At 43.7% G+C, this 20623-nt stretch overlaps 1 protein-coding gene across 4 annotated transcripts in view; it reads left to right on the top strand.

The window, feature by feature from the left end:
- Positions 1–9710: 9710 nt before the first annotated feature.
- The window catches only part of ZDHHC7 (zDHHC palmitoyltransferase 7), a 31675-nt gene continuing 20762 nt past the window's right edge, over positions 9711–20623 (top strand). Inside the window, exons 1-3 of one of the 4 annotated variants that reach the window (XM_084905604.1) lie at positions 9711–10600; positions 13377–13464; positions 14312–14368. The gene's annotated coding sequence lies outside the window, so the exon portion shown is untranslated. The remainder of the gene's footprint in view (positions 10601–13376; positions 13465–14311; positions 14369–20623) is intronic. The other 3 variants (XM_084905606.1, XM_084905605.1, XM_084905603.1) reach the window with 3 other exon arrangements.

Raw genomic sequence — 20623 nt, 5'->3', positions numbered from 1 at the left:
AATCCCTGGCCTGTGTAGCTCAATTGGTTGAGCATCATCCCATGTGTCAAGAGGTCATGGGTTCAATTCCCTGTCAGGGCACATACCTAGGTTGCTGGCTCCATCACCAGTAGGGGGTGTGCAGGGGGCAGCTGATCTATGTTACTCATCATCAATGTTTCCCTCACCCTTCCTCTCTCTAAAAAGAGAAATCAATAAAAACATTTTTTTTAAAGGTGAACAATAGTAGTGTCTCCTATGGAAGCCTTTTATAGTTCTAGAGGAAGGAAGTATAGAAGCAGAAACTGACATCTCCCCAGTAAGTTTGAGATTATGTGACACTTGGTTCCAACACTTCATAAATTAAGTATCTGATTCTGGAGTATGGGCTCCGTACCTCAAACTCTACAGACATTTCCACATCTACATTGCAGAGCTATAGTGCTCCTGGTGGTTGCTCATATGAAATAATAAAGCCCTGTCTCAAAATAAAGGCAGTGGTATCCGAAATGGGGCTGAATGTCAATTTTAGAAAACTGAGTTCTTTGAAGTTTTAGTTGTGCAGAAAGAACGGGAAGCCCCTCATTTATGAGGAAAAAAATGACATGGATTGATGATTAGGTAGCTAGACTATGGGAAGTTGGCCTATTGAACTTCAGACTTGCTAGGAGAACCACATGAAGAAAAATAGCTGGGAGCTGCAGTCCCATAGAAGCAATGGCTGGGTCATAGCTGCTTCTCGACCAGCTTGGTATGGCCATCATGTATGATAGTTCTCTTGGTGTTTCAAGTTTGGTGTGAACTCAGGAAGGAAAGGAGGACAGCCTTCACTTCTTCATGTGGACACTTCAGGTAAGTAGACATACCGTTGGTTCCTGTAAAGTCTGCCCTGTGTCCTGCAGAGGATGAGCCTGTCTTGTATACTCTATGGGAATAGAGGAGGATTGTATCTGAGGCTGGAGGAAGTCCTCCATTTAGTGAGTGAACTTAGCACAAGGCACCATCTCCTGTAGGCCTGACCTGGCTGGTGACACCATCTAGTTAGAGAAATTGAAAATATGAGCTCATTCAGGGTCAAATTCCATTTGGGGGAAATATAATTTCCCTTAAAGAGATTCATATGGACTTTCTTTCTATCTTATTAAAGGTCTTCTGACCTTGCCAGAGGGTTGGAGAGAGGCAGATGACATAGCCATTTTTTAAAAAGGGGAAGAAAGTAAGGTCAGTGAACTTGACTTTGGGCCTGAAAAATATTCATAACAGATTACTTACAAAAAAATATTTGTGTCCCTCAGAAGAGGAAGCACCAATGAAAAGACCAAGTCATGCTAGATTAACCTTATCTCTGTTGTGAAATATAGAGACTGATAAATCAAGGAAATATAATAGAAGTAGTATGTCTGGACGTGGAAGGTGTGTTTACCAGGATTCTTTCAATTATTAAAAATTCAATTCATACTGGTTCTTGAAGCAAGAAACTGTATTGGCTCCCATAACTGAAAAGTTCTGGAGTTGGTCCAACAAGATAGGGGCTCAAATGATGTTATCAGAACTTAGTCTCTTTCCTCTCCTGACTGCTTCCCTCTGGTTTGGCTTCATTCTCACATTAGGCTCTTTTTTTATGGAGTGATCTCTGGCAGCAACAGGCTTATATTTTTTCAACTTAGCAGAGGTGGGGGGGAAAGGGGAGTGGGATTCTCTCTTTCAATATTTCTAGCTGAAGTCCCAGGATTCTGTCTGGATGGACCAACATCACTCATGTGCTCATCCCCTTGAACCAATCTCTGAGGCCAGGTATTGGGATAACTCGATTGGCCTCATCTGGACAGGAGTGAGGATCAGCCCTAACCAGCTACTTGGGTAGGGAGCAAGAGAAGAGTGGTTCCCCACAGGAAAATTAGATACTCTTGTGAGGAGAAGGGGGACAGATTCTGGGCAGGCAAGGGAAAACAACATATTTAGGACAGAGCATTTGCTAAGATATCTCATGATACTAGAGGAAGGGCAGGAAGAAAAGGAAGGAGAAATATTAAAGTTATTGTACGACTGAATTAATATTCAAAAATACTTTGATTAGAGAATGAGTCCAAAAACAATTATACAAGATAAAACTAGTGCTGTGACATAGCATTAGTCTGTGTTTCTGGTTACCCAGCATGTCTATTTTCTCTTCCCCCTTTGTATCATATTGCATAAACTCAGTGGCTAACACGACACAAATTTATTATCTTACGGTTCTGGAGGTCATGTCCTAAAATCAAGGTATCAGCAGGGGTGATTCGTTCTGGAATCTCTGGGGAGAATCATTTTCCTTCCTTTTTTTCAGTTTCTAGCAGCCTCCTGCATTCCTTGACTCAAGGCTCCTTCCTCCATCTTCAAAAGCAAACTCCTTTAATCTGGAATGGTTACCAGCTTTCCCCTCCTTCAAGACACTAATGTGTGCTAGGAGTTCAGGCCACTTGTTTGGTAGAATGTCTGTTTATATTTTTCCGATTGCTCCCTTATAGAGTCAGGAGTACTGTGTAATGTTTGGCAGCAGTACTGCCTAGCTGTGTGTCCTTAGTGCATGGTATCAGGAGGCACAAACAGCAGTGTGACTTGCATGATATTATGCTTGAGCAATGGTTGAGATGGTGATATTTATTCAGTGTAAAGGGACCATTTCTTCCTTTTGTAAATAACTCGTAATCTGTGGAGAGGTGCTTTGAGATTATTTAAATATCCTCTTTTCCGGTAGTTTAGCATGCATTAACAATAATACTAGAGTTGCAAAACCTTGAGTATTCTACTTCAGTTGACATTTATTAGTTGACATTGCCCTGCATCTATTCTTGCCCTTCTCCAGTATGCTCTCCACAAAGAAGCTAGAATGACCTTTAAAAACCACAAATGTGATCAAATCCTCCAGTGGCTTCCCACTTTTCCTCAGATGTGGCTGGCATCCCTCGACTGGTTGTTAGGACCCTGAATGACCCAAGCCCTTCTAAACGCTCCAGCCTGGACTGAAGCCACTCCCCCTTTGCCCTCTACACAAGGCCTCTTACAGAACTTCAAACAATTCAAGTTGCTTTCCACTCCACCACCCTTTGCTTGGAACCCTCTTCCTCCACCTCCTGCCCCCTTTGCTCATCAAATACCCAGGTGTCCTTCACATATCACATCTTGAAGAAAGCCTTCCATGTGACCTCCACACCAGATCAGTCTCTCAGGTTTATACCTTCTCACCATACAATGTGCTTTTCCTATATTGGAACATATCAGTTTGTAATTGTGCACTTACTCAAAAGGCAGAAGAAAGTGAGCTTGAGAGATCCAGGGGCCAAGCCCAGAGCCTGACCCTCAGTAACTGCTCCATACCTGTCCACTAGCCATCTGCCTTCCCACCAGCACAGTCCTGGAACCTCAGCAGGCTCTACCCACAGCTGGAGGCACAGTGACTCAGTGAAAATAAATTCAGGAGCACATCATACCACTTTCTGGGCCTTGTCTAATACCATGGGTTGTGGAGTTTAAGCCTCCTGGCTTCCCTAGTCTGGCTGTTGTATTCAATACTACAAACTTGGTAGAAAAAAAAAAAAAAAGAAGAAGAAACAACCCCAAACATCCTTCTGTGGGGAAGATGCTTTGAGATTATTTAAACATCCTATTTTCCATCAACAATAATACTATCGTGGTTGCCAAACCTTGAGTGTTCTATTTCAATTTCTCCATTGACATTTATTAGTTGACATTTCCCTGTATCTATTCTTGACCTTCTCCAATATGCTGTCCACAAAGCAGCTAGATGACCTTTAAAAACCACAAATGTAATCAAAATCCTCACTGGATCTTCTGGAAAAAACCTCTGTACCTTTGTCTGTCTCTTCTCTCACACATACTGTTTACTTGAAATTGAGCATAAAATTACTGGATGAATTTTTACCAAGTGAGTACCCATATAACCAGCAACCAGATCAAGAAATAGACTATTACTAGCATCCCCCATTAATGGTAACCACTGCCCTACCCTGTCTCCTCTACCAAGGATCAGTTTTGCCTAACGTTGTACTTCCTTTTTAATGAAATCAGATAATACATACTCTTTTGTGTCTTGCTTCTTTTACTCAACATCTTATTAGTGAGATTCATCTGTATGACTGTGTGTAATATAGACTTTCATTCTGTACAGTATTTTATTGTAGGAATATACCACAATTTATTTATTCCTTCTGTTGCTCATGTGCTTTTAGATTGTTTCCAATTTAGAACTATCATGTGTATTGGTGGGTGAACATTCAAATACATGCCTCTTGGAGAACATAGGTACAGTATGCTCAGCTTCAGCAGATACTCCCAACAATTGTCCACGACAGTTTGACAATGACATGCCCATCAGCAGTGTATGGAACTTCTAGTTACTTCAACACTTGGGGGTTTCATGTTAGGTATGTAAATAGCATTCATTGTGGTCTGAGTGTGCATTTCCCCAATGACTAATGGAAATGAACACTGTTTTGGATAGTCTCTTTTGTGAAGTACTTGTTCAAGTGTTCTGCCAATTGTTTAATTGGGTTGTTTCATTTACTTTTAATTACATTTTTTTTGCTTTATTTTCTAATAAATCTTTATTGTTTCGATTATTACAGTTGTTCCTCTTTTTTCACCCATAGCTCCCCTCCACCAGGTTCCCACCCCACCCTCTGCCCTCACCCCTGTCCTCATCCATAGGTGTATGATTTTGTCCAGTCTCTTCCCAAACCTCTACACCCCTTTTCCCCAAGAATTGTCAGCCCATTCCCTTTCTATGCCCCTGATCCTACTATATTCACCAGATTATTCTGATCATCAGACTTTTTATTCACTTGATTTTTAGATTCACTTGTTGATAGATATGTATTTGTTGTCACTTTGTTGTTCATAATTTTTGTCTTTACCTTTTTCTTCTTCTTCCTTTTCTCAAAAAATACCCTTCAGCATTTCATATAATACTGGTTTTGTGGTGATGAATTCCTTTACCTTTTTCTTATCTGTGAAGCTCTTTATCTGACCTTCAATCAGCTGACAATCCTATGGGTATTCCCTTGTAAGTAACTAACTTTTTTTCTTGCTACTTTTAATATTCTCTCTTTGTCTTTTGCCTTGGCATTTTAATTATAATGTGGTCCTCTTTGGGTTCCTTTTGTTTGGGATTCTCTGTGCTTCCTGGATTTGTAAGTCTATTTCTTTCACCAGGTAGGGGAAGTTTTCTGTCATAATTTCTTCAAATAGGTTTTCAATATCTTGCTCTCTCTCTTCTTCTGGCACCCCCATAATTCGGATGTTTGTATGCTTGAAGTTGTCCCAGAAGCTCCTTACACTATCTTCATATTTTTGGATTCTTTTTTCTTTTTGATATTCCAGTTGGGTGTTTTTTGCTTCTTTGTATTTCAAATCTTTGACTTGATTCTTGGGATCCTCTAATCTCCCATTGGATATCTGTATATTATGCTTTATTTCAGTCAGTGTATGCTTAATTTCTAGTTAGTCCTTTTTCATATCCTCGAGGGTCTTTATCAGTGGCTTCTAGAAGATTCTTGAGCAACCTGGTTTTGAACTCTATATCTAGTAGTTTGCTTTACTCCATTTCTTTCATTTGTGACCTGTTTCTTTGTTTCCACATTTTGGCTGCTTCCCTGTGTTGATAGCATGGCTTTGTGTGCTAAATGTCCTGTAGGGCCCAGTGGCTTATCCTCCCTAATTACCTAAGGTGGACACTCTTGGTACACCTCTTTGTGGGCTGTGTGCACAGTCTTGTTGTAGTTAAGTCTTGATTGTTTTTGGTATTACTGGGAAGAATTGACTTCCAGGCCAATTGGCTGTGAGGATCAGTTGAGTCTATGATGGGAGAACTTCTGTGCTGAAGACACCCTTATGGGGCAAGACTTGCTTCTGTGGGGCTTTGGCGCTCACTGAGTCTGTCCCCTGAGTGTGTCTCTTATGGATCTGAAGAATTGCAGTCTGAATAGTTTCTCTCTGACCACTGGATACATTAGCTCTTGGATCTCCAAAGAGAGAGGCCACTCAGCAGGAGCAACAGAGAGATCTGCAGATTCCTCTTTTTTGTTTGGGTTTTGGAGGTGCCCAGATGAGGCCCAGCTGTGAAGCATTAGAAGCTGCTGTCAAGCCTTGGGTCTTCTTTTGGAGGCTCTGGGGCTCTTTAACACAGTTGCTAGGCTATTCATATGCAAAAGCCTCTGCGTACAAATTGGATGGGGCAGGGTCTCAGGGAATCACCAGGGTGGAGCAAACAGCAATGGCTGACCATCAGCTCTGCCTGGAAGAGGTCCTATGTCTCTGTGTCCCTGGCACTGTGCAGGAACAATGATCACTGAAAGCACCTCTGAAAGAAAGCTACCTTGAGTTCCGCCCAATGCCAGACATTCCAGTTTCTCCTGGTATGAGTCTGGGGCCCCAGAGTCCCACCAGAACTGGAGTTCAGAGCAGTCAGGAGTTTGTGTCTCCCTCCCGATTGAAAGACAATTGTGTATTCAATTACCAGCCCTTTCCAAGAGAGCGTGCACTGCCGTACCTCTGCACTTCACTTCTACACCTCCATTCCTCCTCCGAGTCTCAGTGTGCTTTTCTCTTCCTTCTAGTTGTAGAATTCCCACTCAGCCAACCTTCCCATGGTTCTGGATGATACCTATTTTGTCTTTTAGTTGTAGTTTTGAAGTGGTTGTGCAAGGCAGCGAGTTTAGGTGTTTACCTATGCCGCCATCTTGGTTTCTCCTAATTATAATTTTATGTATTTAAAAATAAATATAGGGTTTAGAAAAAGAAATTAAAGACTTGTTTCTTGTACATTTTTTCCAGGAATATTCTATGTACATAAAAACATATTACCCCCCCACACACACACACACTCTTCTTTTTTTACACAAATACACAATTTTACACAATAGACTTAATATACCACTTGGAAGACCATTCATATGAACACATAAAAGTATGCCTCATTCTCTTTTTATAATTGCACAGCACAATATTTCATTTATGCATACAACATAATTTATTTAATATATTGATTGGCTTATAGGGTGATGCCAGTTTTTTTGCTTCTAAAACCATATTACCATAAATGCTCAAGTACAAGCATCTTTGTGCACAAGGGTAAGTCTATCTGTAGGATAAATTCCCGAGGGAAATCGCTGGGTCAAAGGGTATCTTGCTCTGCAAAGAGCTGAACAAATTTACAATTGCATCAATTTGGTCTGCCTTGCCAACATGAGGTATTACCAAACTTTTATTTTGCCAATCTAATAGATGAAAACTGGGATTTCCTTGTACTTTAAATTTGCATTCATTTCTGTTACTTTGAATGTGGGCTGAACTTCCTTTCACATATGTGACTAGAGCCTTCACTTTTTAAAGGGCTGTTTCCTGGGATGACTGGTTAGCTGGAAACTATCACCTGAGGGGTAACAGGAACTAACCCTGAGATTGGAATGTCCCCTTTCCCTGCAAAGATCTCCAATTTATTAGGTTTTCTGCTCCCAGGACTTCAGTGAAATCAGAGAGAGGCAAAACCAAAAAACACCTCTGGGTTGAGACACAATTTTAAAACTGGGAGAATCTTAGAAATCAAGACTAATCTCATACTTTAGAGATTAAGGGGAAAAAAGACAAAGCTGAAGCCTGGAGAGGGGAAATGACTTGCAGAAGACATGTCAATTCTGTTGAGAAAGAGATCGGAGTCCTTGATAAAAGTTGAATTGTTTTTGTCATCTGCTGTCATCCTTGTTAAATATTTTAAAGCATTATTTCATTGTGCTATTATTTCCTTTAACAAGGGTGCAATTTTAAAGTTAAATTAAACAAGCTATCCTAGTAATTAAAAGTACAGACAAGTGTGGGGACTCAGGAGTATTATGGAATAGAAATCCCCTCTCTTTTTTAAAAATTTATTTTATTGTTTAAAGTATTACAAATAATAGTACATGTCTTATTTTTTTCCCCATTGACCTGCCCCCGGCTTCCCCTAACCCCCTCTCCCCTGGCTCATACTTCCCACTCTCCCCCTCCCCCCGCCAGTGTCTTGCGTCCATTGGTTATACTTATATGCCTGCATACAAGTCCTTTGCCCTCTTTACTATTTATGTAAGACTTTGAAATGGGTTTTGGGTGTTTTCAATGAACAATTGGAGTTGTCTGGCACACCCTTCTTGTTATCTGGTTCCATGAGGTTTTTTTTTTGTTTGTTTTTTTTTTCCTTTTCTTTAAGCTTTTATAAATCTATAGGCTATAGAGAATTTATAGCAATGAAAGTGATTCTTGCCCACAGATATGACAGATAAGTGAATCTTGTATAGTAGAAATCCAACTGACCTCCCTCCCCCACTGTAAAAGAAGCCAGTTTTGCATCTATTAAGCAAAAGCATTCCTAACTGCCTTTATATGTGTCTGTCTTTTGGATTCGTCTCTCAACCATTTGTATTATCTGACATACTTTCTCATTAATTAGTGAGTTAAATTAAATATTTTACATGTGTTTGTATTTGTATAAAAGTCATGATCTTACCTTTTTAAAAATATGTTTTTATTGATTTCAGAGAAAGGAAGGGAGAAGAAGAGATAAAAACATCCATGGGACATCCAGTTGCCTCTTGCATGACCCCTACTGGGGATGTAGGCTGAAACCCCAGGTTTGTGCCCATACTATGAACCCAACTGGTGACCTCCTTGTGCATGCGATGATGCTCAACCAGTGAGGCACACTTGCCGGGCTTTTGTGTGTGTGTGTGTGTTTTAAAAAGCTATAGTTTTAATGTTGCTCGCAGCAAGTATATCTCAAGTATAGTCTTGGTGTCATCAGAGATAACCATCCTTTCTTTCAGCCTATGTGAAAAGAATTGACCACTGACTGGAGGGGCCAACCTCACTTTTCCTTTGTGAAAACAATTATCCCAGGCAACAGGAGGCTCAGTGAAGGGTGACTGAATAGCACCCTTCTGAATACAGACATAGCACCACTCTAAATACAGACATATGAGACCCACTAACACACGTTCAACTTTTAAAGCTGGAATTTTGATGATTAATTTAATGTACCCCTTATTCCTAAAGTTTGGCTGGAATGAGTTTCTGGGGGCAAGACAGTAAATAATGAGAAAGTAGCTTGCAGTCAGTAAGATTCTCATAAATTCCTTAACTATAATTACTGCTTTTCTCATACAATTTATTCAATACTTACCAGTTTAACAACAAGCACTAAGCATCTACTTCCCAGACCTGCAGCAATTGCCCCAAATATTTTAGGAAACCCAAATAAATAAAAAACATGTCTACCTTCAAAATATTTAGGACATCACCTGGAAGGAATCCTTAGGATGTTCTGACATCCAGGTCCCTCAGAAAGGGAACACCAGAGCCTCCACAGGTGCCAGGCCTCCAATCCCCAGCCCAGTATGCTTTCCCCTTTTCTTTCTTTTTTTAAAAAAAATATTTTTTTTAATTTTTTTTTTTTTACAGAGAGGAAGGGAGGATAGAGTTAGAAACATTGATGAGAGAGAGACATAGACCAGCTGCCTCCTGCACCCCCCCCCCCCCCCCCACTGAGTATGTGCCTGCAACCAAGGTGCATGCCCTTGATGGGAATCGAACCTGGAACCTTCCAGTTCGCAGGCTGATGCTTTATCCACTGAGCCAAACCGGTTTTGGCCCCTTTTTCTTTTTAAACCAGAGAACTATATGTTTTATTTATTTGTTTTTAAAGTATAATTTTATTGATTTTCCAGAGAGGAAGGGAGAGGGAGATAGAAACATCCATGAGAGAGAAAGATCCTCTGGCTGGCTCCTGCATGTCCCCTTCTGGGGATGAAGTTCGCAACCCAGGCGTGTGCCCTTACCAGGAGTCAACCCAGAGATCTCTTGGTGCAAGGGAGGGCTCTCAAGCAAGGAGCCACACCAGCCGGGCTATGCTTCCACTTTTCCTCATATGCTTCTGCCTCCACCTTTTTCATCGCTGTTTCCATGTCCCCGTTTTCTGAGCTCTCATTCCCGCACACCTACAGGCCACACCTGCGATGATGCTCAGTTCCTTAAGAGGTCACCGCGGGTTCCAACCACTCGGGAAGAACACTGGACCTTGGATGACAGCTCGACTCGTGGCTTGGACCTCACGGCAGCCCGTAGACCCCATCCTTTCCCTTCCGGATCTCAGTTTGGAGATCCTTTACTTTGGCGAGGGGAGCTTGCGACTAGAAGCTGCCTTTCTCAAGGAACTGCCACTCCTTCAGAGCCTCTGTTCCAGATAGACCCTGCCCACCGAGTCCCGGAGAGCGCATCCCAAGCCCTTCTCCGCCGCCAGGAGCCCCGGGAGCAGCCTGAACTGCGCAGGCGCGGCGCCGCTGACCTCGCGGGTTCACTTCCGGGGGTCGCACTGCTGTGCTCTCCAGGCAGAGTTCTGGGCTCTGGTGTGTGCTCCGCGGCCACCTCCCTTCCTTCGGCCCGGCGGGACCGGCCCGCTCCGAGCCACGCGGCCCGCTCCGGCCCGGCCATGAGCGCGGCCGCATGATGCGTCCCTGCCTTGGCCGCTGCAGTCGCCGCCGCCGCCGCCGCTGGCCGGGAGGAGCCGTAGCGCCGGGCGACCCCGCCCGGGCCTCGGGTGAGTGCGGCGGGCTGGGCTGGGCCGGCTGCTCACGCCCAGGTGTCCTGGCCACTACCTGCTCCTGATCCCTCTCCTCCACCTTGTCCGCTGTGATCTGCAGCCTCCCCGGATTCCCCAGGGGCACTGTGCGTGTGCACTTGATTTCCCCAGGTGTCTCCTTGTCGCTCGTTAGTTGATCTTTCGGGATAGGGTCCAAATTGCAGCCCTAGCTTTGTGCCTGACCTTGGCGTGACAGTAAGCTCACCGAGCCACTGTTTTCTCCACTAATAATGGGTTGTTGTCAGGACTAGAAGAGAGGATGGCTATAAACCCTTCTGTAAGCTGTAAAGAATTGTTTATAGGCATATATTACAATGGGCTTTCTCCCACATGGTGCGTGGCTCCTTGAATGCTCTTGTTCTTCCTTCCCTGTTAAGTTTTTAACTTTTTTAATTCTTTGTGCATCTTTCTCATTTGCTTGCCTTCCCCATCAGTGTTCTTTGGGGGGATTTCGGGACAGGGCATCTGGTACAGTCAGGTCAGCTTCAAGACAATGTCTGCATCTTCTCCTAGTGTGGCCAAGGCTCTTCTTGAAAAGTCATTGCTGCCGGAACTAAGTCTCTTTTTGCTCTTGGATGGACACACTTTATTCATTTATAGTACCAGTTTATTATGGCAGTTAAATTGGAGTGCTGGAAGGACTGTTGATACACCTGCCTTGTAGCTTTTGCTGACCAGGTTGTTTGCAATGCTTTCCAAACCGATGCTACGTGGTTACATTTGCATCCTGCTTAGTGTATGTACTTAATTCATATGTATTTATCTGTTTTACTCTTATTATCTCAGGTAGTCTGGAAATATAGTTCAAAATATTTTTTTTCCCCAAACTCTTCACCTCACAGATGATGAATTTAATTTTTTGATATTGTCTTACAACTTTTACTTATCTAGAGTCACCTTTTTAAAAATCACCTTGTTAAGTTTGTTTGTTAGGAAGTTACAACTTGGTTAAAGTGACTGGCTATTGAGATATTAGAAAAAATGAAATGGAACACAAGTGATAAATTGCATTTCTTGAACACTCTGGAAAATTGAAGTTATTTGGATTGTGTACTTTTTGGAGTTAGACTGGTAGGTTCCTTTGACTTTTGAGTTGAGAGATGAAGGAGAACAAGACCTCCTGAAAAGGTAATTGCCTAAAGAATTCACAAAACAACTGGAACTCTATGCAGATGCCTCATAGGAAGGCCAAGTGGGTAAAAATGTACAGAGATGTGTTCTATTGCCAGTGACTCATAGCCTGCCTCTGATTACAATTAGTGAATTGCAGCTTTACAGCCATGCTAATTAGTGCACTGTAAAAGCAGAAATTCTCTTTAGTGATACAGTCATGTGCCACTTAACAACAGAGATACATTCTGAGAAATGTATCATTAGGTGATTATGTTGTGTGTGAACATCATAGCGTGTATTTACACAATCCTAGATGGTATAGCCTACTGCACACCTAAACTAGATGGCATAGCCTGTTGCTCCTAGGCTGCAAACCTATATATCCTGTTACTGTTCAACACAAGATTAAAGCAAACACAAGAGAACATTATGCAATTAAGAGACGCAGTAAACCAGATGTATGAGGCTGCTGTCATGTATCATGGCATACTGTTTTATAAGTAAGAAGGTACACTCCAGCTGTAATAAGGATAGTATAGTAAATACATAAACCAGTAACATAAGTGTTTATTATTATTATCACGTATTATGTACTGTACATGTTTGTATGTACAGTACTTTTATGTGACTGGCAGTACAGTAGTGTTGTTTAGACAAGCATCACCACAAACATGTGAGAAATGCATTGTGCTATGATGTCACTAGGCAATAGGACTTTTTCAGCTCCCTTATAATCTTAGGAGAGACGACCGACCTATATATGGTGTGAGAGACGACCTTGAAATGTTGTCATGCGGCACATGATTGTATTAGCATGAATAGAATGGGCGGAAATCTATGTAAGGACAGTCTTGATTTAGTCAAAAGTATGGACATACTTTCACGTTCTTATTGAAACTGTTACTGCAGTTCCTTGGATTCTTTGGTGATACAAGTAATATAATCTTTGTTAATTTGATGAAATGGGGGTTAGGAATAAGTTCACATACAAAGTTAATGTTTGGGATACATTGAGAAGCAGTTTTCCTGATGATTCCAGAACTTAGCTGCTCCAGTCTGTGCTGAACATCTCTACAAAATAATGTTCTTGAAGCAGCTTGGCTATGTGTTTCTTAAAAGTGATGTTTCATTATAAAAGTAACACAGGCTTGTTTTGTAAAAAATTCACGAACTAAAGCAGAGCATAAAATCTAAACACTCGTTTTCACTCCTGATTTCTCCAAGGCCAGTGTCCAGGATCAATGTAGACAACTTGCTGTATGACCCTTCAGCTGTAGCCCCTGAGTGGTCGGCAAACCCATTAGTCAACAGAGCCAAATATCAACAGTACAACGATTGAAATTTCTTTTGAGAGCTAAATTTTTAAAACTTAAACTTCTTATAACACCACTTCTTCAAAATAGACTCCCCCAGGCCATGGTATTTTGTGGAAGAGCCACACTCAAGGGGTCAAAGAGCCATATTTGGCTCTCGAGCCGCAGTTTGCCGACCATGGGTTTAGGCGAATGGTGAGAGTTAGCTACAAAGTTTAGAAGGAACAGTCCACACAAGACCACCTTCACCGCTGGCATCAGCTGCAAGTTTGGGGATTCCCAGAGCTACCCCGATGTTTGATTATTAGGAAGAAGGACTACAGAGCTCACCGAAAGCTGTTACCCTCACAGTTCTGGTTCATAACAGGGAAAGGATACAGACTAAAATCAGCCAAGGTAAGAGGCTTGTAGGACAAAGTCCAGGGAAGTATCAGAGGTGGGGCTTCTGTCGGAACAGGTGAGACAGTCTGCACAGGGTATTGCCAAGCAGGGAAGCTCACCTGGGCCTGGGTGTTCAGAGTCTTTATTGGGGTTCTACCTGTGATTGATCGCTCACTTGCTTGATCTCAGTTTCTAGGTCACCTGATACTGCATGACCCAAAGCCTCAACTTAAATTGAATTATTAGTCTTTCTTGTGTGGCCAGCCCCCACTGAAAATCAGATTGTCAGCTGAGGACAAAGGCCAAACCTCCTTTTGGACAAGGCTAAATTCTTTACTGAACAGCATCCTTCCTTCTCTCATGGTCCCTTCCTCAAATATATATACTAGGTGTATCAATTAATGTGGATTTTGTAATAAAAGAAAACATGATAATTTCAAGAGAAACATCAAAAGTGCTTTATTCAAAGTAATGTCCATTGCTAGCTACACATTTCTCCCATCTTTCAGGTAATTTGTGGATACTGTCCCAATAGAGCTTTTCTTGTTTTGAGGCACTGTATGTCCCAGGAGTCAACCCAGGGATCAAAATAAAGCAATGAATTAAAACTTCCCACAAATGCACTTTTTTTGGCACGAAATTTGACATTTTTAAGTGTAAAAATATCTAGGATGTTAACACCTTTAGAAAATTTGACATATGAAGTTTTGAAGCTTGTTGTCAATACAACAAAGTAGCATACATATCAAATCACATATATACCAAAAGATGTGTAACTCCATATATTGGAAAAAAAATCCGCACTATTAACCGGTACACCAAGAAAATATATTTTAACCATTGACAAATGATTGTCTTCTAGATCATGGAGAAGACAAAGGCCACTGGGAGAGTTCTCTCAACCTTGAATCCTTTCTAGGTAAAATACCTGAATATTCATCAGTCTTTTGTATCCCCTTGCCTCTGAAGAAGAGATATTCCCTCTTTCCCAATGTCAACTTGTATCTGTTCTTTGGTCTGCTTGTTATGGGATAAGCATTTGGTCATTTACTCACTTGCCTCTTTGATTTTCTTTCATTGACTGCTTCTTTCTACAAACATGTTCTTGTCTTACTAATCTTAGCCTTGCTTATGCTTCATTTCATAATCCTGTTAATTCTATCTAATAAAAGAGAAGGATGCAAACTGACCATACCTCCGCTACACCCACCAGCCAGTCAGCAAGTATGCAGATTAACCCAATCAAGATGGCGGTAGCCATGGAGCTGGAGTGAACAGGAGGCTTGGGTTGCCTCCGGTGATGGAGGAAGCTAAGCTTCTAGCCTGCCCTGGCTGGCCCTGACCTCCACTCAAGGCTACAGAGTTTCAATTATTGAAGATAAATAAATCCCAGATACCTGCTTCCAGCCGGCCCTGGCCTATGCTCAAGGAAGTGCTGAAAAAAAGAAAGAAAAAAAAAAAAAAAGAGGGGCTGGTAGTTTGGGTCACCAGGGGCTGTGGCCAGCCTGCAAACAGCCATCAGCCCCTCACCCAGGCTGGCCAGGCACCCCAGCAGGGACCCCCACCCTAAAGGGGGTGTGACCAGTCTGCAAACAGCCATTAGCCCCTCACCCAGGTTGGCCACGTACCTCAATGGGACTTCCACCATGATCCAGGACACTCTTTAGGACAAACCAGCCAGTCTCAACCTGTGCACCAGGCCTCTATCTATACTAATAAAAGGGTAATATGCTAATTAGACTGGGAGACCCTCCAGGAGACCTTCCAGATGTTCTTCTGGACAAACCCATGGTGGCAGGGCTGAGGTAGAGGCAGTTAGAGGCCAAGAGGGGAGGGCAGTTGTGGGGTGATCAGGCCAGGATGGGATGGCAGTTGTGGGTGATCAGGCTGGTGGGGAGCAAGGCCGTTGGGTGTAAGCAGACCAGCAAGGGGGCCAGTTGGGAGTGAGTAGGCCAGCCGGGGGGTGGAGGGTAGCAGTTGGGGATGAGCAGGCCAGTAGGGGGGACAGTTGGGGGTGAGCACACTGGCATGGGGAGCAGTAGGGGTTGATCAGGCTTGGGGGGGTGTGGTATTTGGGGACAAGCAGGCCTGCAGGCAGAATGGTTAGGGGCAATCAAGCAGGTGAGTGGTTAGGAGCCAGCAGTCCCGGATTGCGAGAGGGATGGACTGCCGGTTTAGGCCCGATCCCTTTAAACTGGCAGTAAGACATCCTTTGAGAGGTCTTGGATTGGAGAGGGTGCAGGCAGAACTGAGGAACACCCCTCCACCCCCACCCTGTGCACAAATTTCATGCACTGGGCCACTAGTTGTCTTATAAACCCCAGACTCCTTATGGGGCCAAGAGAATGCCTTATTGGTACAGCACCTTTTAGTTTTGAAAACACTTGTGTTATCTTACAGTGCCTTGCATGAAGTGGGTGCTTGGTAAATGTTAGATTAATGAATAATTTGGCTAAGAAGCGAGTGAGAGTCTTCTGTTGAAGGAAACAGCAGGAGCAAAAGCACAGAGCTGTGAAAGGGCATGTGGCAAGGGGAGCCTGAGTGGAAGAGCAGTGAAGACTGAGCCTGGAAAGGTAGGGGCAGCAGATTCAGTGGGGCCTTGAATGCCATGGTCCCTTGGTTTGGGACCAGACTGATTTTGTAAGCCAGGCTGTGATTTTGATGAGGACTCACTCCTGCAGCGAGAGGGTGGTTGGCACCTGGAAACCCCCTGAGGTCAGGATTCTGCACTGAACAGGCAGAGGTGAGCGTGCCCAAACTTGGGTTGTGGCAAAGGTGAGGAGAGAAGGATTAGAGCGTGGGGGGGGAGTGTGTGCCTAGAGGGTAAGAGGTCCTAATAACACTGGCTGTGTGAGGACTGTCATCAGTAAATGGAAGGAGAGGCCAGCCTGTGTGAAGCTGGTGGTTTGGTTCTTTCTGGGAATGGGTGCAGTTCATTTGCAACACTCAGTAAGGAGGGGCAGGCAGAATAGAGGAGCTTCCCATTTCCCCTGAGACAGGCCTTTACAGTATCATTTCTTTGTTGAAATGTTTTGAATTCTTAAAGTTCCTTATTTTCCAAACTCAATTCATCCATTACAGAATGCATTTTCTAAAACCAAGTGCTCTGGGAGGCAGCGCATTTTAATGGAAGAATATGGGCTTTGAAGTCAAAACAGTTCTGACTCCACCCTTTTCTGGCTGTGAACTTGGGCACATTACTTTAGCTCTAGAGCTCAATTTCCTCATCCCTAAAATTCTAATAATATCGTCCAGCTTTCAGGGTAGTGGCAGGAGTGTGATAATGTGTATAAAGCTCCTGACATACAGTGGATATTCAGTAATTGGCCTTTCCTTTCACCTTCTATGTTTTACATGGTTATTAACTTGCAACTGAGAACTAAATGTTCATTGTACTTCGGATTTGGGTGAATCTAGTGTTCTCAAAACTCACTTCATATTAAATAAGGAAGCCGTAGTTCAGAAAATACAGAAGGAGGTTGGGATTCATAAGCATCACTCAGGTTCAGTTATTCCCTGAGACAAGGCATTTAAAGAGTTTAGAACTCTGGGGCGCTTTTTATTTCTGGATTTAGAATTCTTGAGGGTTTACTTACCATGTTGGGATTTTTAAAAATTGCTGCTTTATTTGACATTGAGTCAGGCTGTGGCTCTAGAACAGGGACAAAGTGAAACCTGTCCTGTTGTGTGAACATGCCTTCGAGATGCCTTATCCAGCCGAGGTGCTCCAGGTGACACACCTCAAATTGATACTTCCCCAGAAAACCCCCTACTGATGTGGGTTTCCCTCTTCTTCCCCTTCCCCCCCTCCCCTTTATCCTTCCACATTTCTCTCCTACTCTTTCTCCAAGGCTCCCCGGCCTTCTGACTCCCCTCCCCCATGCTGGATCTCCCACTTTGACCCTCTTTCATATTTCTTTTATGTTCTCATGAGCTTCATTTCTACTTTTTCTTGCCTTCTTCAAGCATGCTCCCTGATTCTCTCATTCATGCAACAAATATTTTCGGCATAGGTAGTGAGCGAGGGATGGACTGGGGATATTACAAGGAATATTTTGTTGAGGTGTCTGACAAAGGAACAGGACAGCCAGCAAGGGGAGAGGGGAAGAGGTGAGGTCAGCAGGCTACAGAATAGGTAGGACTTTCTAGGCCATGGGAGGGCTTTGGCGTGTGTTCTCACTGCGGAGGCAAGGATGGGATGGTTTTAAGTGAGGGATTGGCTCCATCTGATTCCTCAGTAAAAACGTACGCTGGTGCTGGATGGGGAAATGGGTGGTGGGTGAGTGGAGGCAGGGAGTGTAGAACAGCACTGATTAGGAGTCCAGGTGAGGGCTCAGGCGCCTTGATCTGGCTGGGTGGGGAAGTGGAAGAGAGGGTCAGACTTGGGTGGGTTTTAGAATCCACAGGACTTGCTTTGGGTAGATGTGGAGGTGGGGAAAAGAGTTAAATAAAAGGTGAGTCCTGTGTTTGACCTGGCTACTAGATGGTGGTGCCCTTTATTAATGTGGACAGGTGGGTCATAACAGTTTGGTGTCTGTGTGTGTGTGTGTGTGTGGGGGGGGGGTGTTTCTGCTTTGACCTTCCTACAGTGGCGTTGTTGAGGAGTCAGCTGGATATACTCAGCGATGCATTATTAGTTTGGAAGTTTCTCAGATAGGTATACATTTTTTTTATATACATATTTTTTAACTACACGCGGCTAACATCCTGTGAGACCATTTGGAAAGCATATACATAAAGGGGGAGACCCCCTTATGGGCACTCCCAACATTTGGGTATCCATGCAGGAGAAGGGCCTCATAAGTGATAGAAGAATGGCTGGTCTCTACTCCCAGCCCCCACCCTCCATTCACGAGACTGACTTTCCTCTCCTAGTCCCGTGGCTTTTGCTGGTGTGTTTCCAGCTTGGCATCTTTTTGATATGTAGTATCTGAGTGATGTTTTGTATGATTAAGTACTTTAGTGTAAAAGACCTTGCTAGGAAGATTATATACTTTTACTGTTCACAGTAAGGATAATGAGACTTGGCTTTGGTGAGCTTATTACTGTGTTGGGTTTTTCCTTAGAGGTTAATATTCTGTTCTTTAGCTTCAGTAATTTGAGAAGAAAATAGTGTGTTCATGTGGTATACATTACTGGTAGGGTTTGAAAGCACAAACTAAATCTTTCGTGATTATAAATTGATGGAAAGAACATTTAAGAACATAAATACAGTAAATACACTGGGAGGTTAACTGAATGCTCAGTAATTGTACCAAATTCAGTGAGGGTTCTGGCTTTCTCTTTAGTGTACCCCACCCTAACTCAGGCCCCTTCCTGGTTCACTTATCCTTCAGGTTGGTGACATGCCTGGGACATAAGTGCTTGGCATCCTCCCTTCACTCCCCTTCTGTTTATCCACCTGCTTGCACGGCCATATCTATAATAATAAAAGCATAATATGCAAATCAACCGAACAGCTGAACAACCATCTGGACGACCACGCTATAACATGTACTGGCACTAAACCAGCCAAGGCTGGTGTGATGCAATTGGTCAGGTGGTCCCACCATCACCCTACCATCGCCCCACAATTGATTGCCCCAAAGAGGGAGGCCCAGGCCAGCCAAGCGATCGCATCCCACGCCTGTCGCCCGCAAAGGGCAAAGGGTGATTGGTGGCGAGGATGGGGAGACAGCACTGCACAGATGGCAAGCAGTGGCAGCAGCAAGGGGTGGGCCAGCTGCTGACAGCAGGCTAAGGAAAGCCCCGATAGGCCCTGATCGCCAGCCAGGCCTAGGGACCCTACTCAACATTTCCCAGATTGTGAGAGGACGCAGGCCCAGCTTTATGCATTGGGCCTCTAGTTTGAGATATCATTGTTATCTGAATGGCACCTTCTCTGAGTTTTTTGTTTTTAAATATATATTTTATTGACTTTTACAGAGAGGAAGGGGGGGGGGCGAAGAGAGAGAGAGAGAGAGAGAGAGAGAGAGAGAGAGAGAGAGAGAGAGAGAAGAAATATCGGTCAGCTGCCTCCTGCACACCCCCTACTGGGGGTGTGCCTGCAACCAAGGTACATGCCCTTGACCAGAATCGAACCTGGGACCTTTGAGTCCGCAGGCTGATGCTCTATCCACTGAGCCAAACCGGTCAGGGCAGCCTTCTCTGAGTTCTTAAAGGACATGCAGGTGGCAGCCGATCAGTGATTCTCTCTTACTGATGTTTCTGTCGCTCTCTCCCTCTCCCTTCCTCTCTGAAATCACTAAAAACATATTTAAAACAAACAAACAAACAAACAGCCCCCCAGCCTCAGTTCCCCCGGGCTCTCGCTCGTGCTACTTTCTCCAAACCTGGTTCTCGGTCACACCAGGACTTGCAGTTCCTTGAGGTCTTCTGTCTCCTGGTTTCTCAGGCCTCATCTGTCATCCTCACTCTGGTTTTCTAGCCCAAGTCTTGCCTGTGATACCCTGGTTTCTGTCATCTTTGTTAATCTCCGTCCCCCGTAAGCCTTTGCAGTGCTGGGTCAGGCTTTTGGACAAAAGGGCTCGCCATTCTCATCATCTTATTAGAAACTGGCTGTCATCAGCACTGTCTGCGCCCCGTGTTGTGTTTCAGCCCTTCTTTTGGCTGCCCTCCCCCAGCCTCCTTTCCCCAGGCTCCAAGCTCTTCTTTGCTCAGAAAACAGTGTTATGGAGCGTGACCCTCTTTAGCTTTGGTCCGTCTTGTCCATAGTCTCCCGTCTCCCTCCAGTCTCGGGAAGAGAAGTCATTCTCTGTCAGCTGTCCCCTCCCTGAGTCTGCACACTTGGACCCTCATTCTTTTTTTCTTTTCTTTTTTTTTTTTTTTAGTTTTAATCCTCACCCCAGGATATGTTTTTATTGATTTTTAGAGAGAGAGGAAGGGGGAGAGGAATGGAGAGAGAGAAACATTGGTTGGGTGCCTTCACATGTATCCCAACTGGGGATCAAACCCATAACCTCAGTATGTGCCCTGACTGGAATTGAACCTGCAGTCTTTGGTGTATGGAATGATTCTCCAACCAACTGAGCATCTGGCCAGGACTGGACCCCAGTTCTTTAAAAACAGATAAAAGTGAGCCTCCATTGCTTTTGTAGTTGTAGGACACGTTCAAATAAGTACAAATTAGAAATAAAAAAAGCAACTGGAACACGCATGACTGGATCTCTTAGCT

This window comes from Pipistrellus hanaki (assembly GCF_964339955.1).
Source record: "Pipistrellus hanaki genome assembly, chromosome: 15".
Classification (NCBI taxonomy): domain Eukaryota; kingdom Metazoa; phylum Chordata; class Mammalia; order Chiroptera; family Vespertilionidae; genus Pipistrellus; species Pipistrellus hanaki.
This window is presented reverse-complemented; position numbering and strand designations above follow the sequence as displayed.